Consider the following 301-nt stretch of genomic DNA (forward strand, 5'->3'; position numbering starts at 1 on the left):
CTGCTGCTGCTGCTCCTGCTGCTGCTGCTCCCGCTCCTGCCGCTGCTGCTGCTGCTCCCGCTCCCGCTCCTACTGCTTCTGCTGCTCCCGCTCCTGCTGCGGTTGCTGCTGCTGCTGCTGCTGCTGCTGCTGCTGCTGCTGCAGGAGGAGGTTCCTTTGTCTGTGTCTAGTTTGTCTCCTTTGGTGGCCCGGCACCTACACTATTTCTCTGTCTCTGCTGCAGCAGCAGAAACAGAGAAGGAGCTGTCTCCTTTTGTCTCTTTTTATATAAATGTTGGGGTTTCAATAATACCAAAAGACA

The sequence above is a fragment of the Eimeria mitis genome, genomic scaffold (assembly GCF_000499745.2).
Source record: "Eimeria mitis Houghton genomic scaffold, Emh_scaff156, whole genome shotgun sequence".
Lineage (NCBI taxonomy): Eukaryota > Apicomplexa > Conoidasida > Eucoccidiorida > Eimeriidae > Eimeria > Eimeria mitis.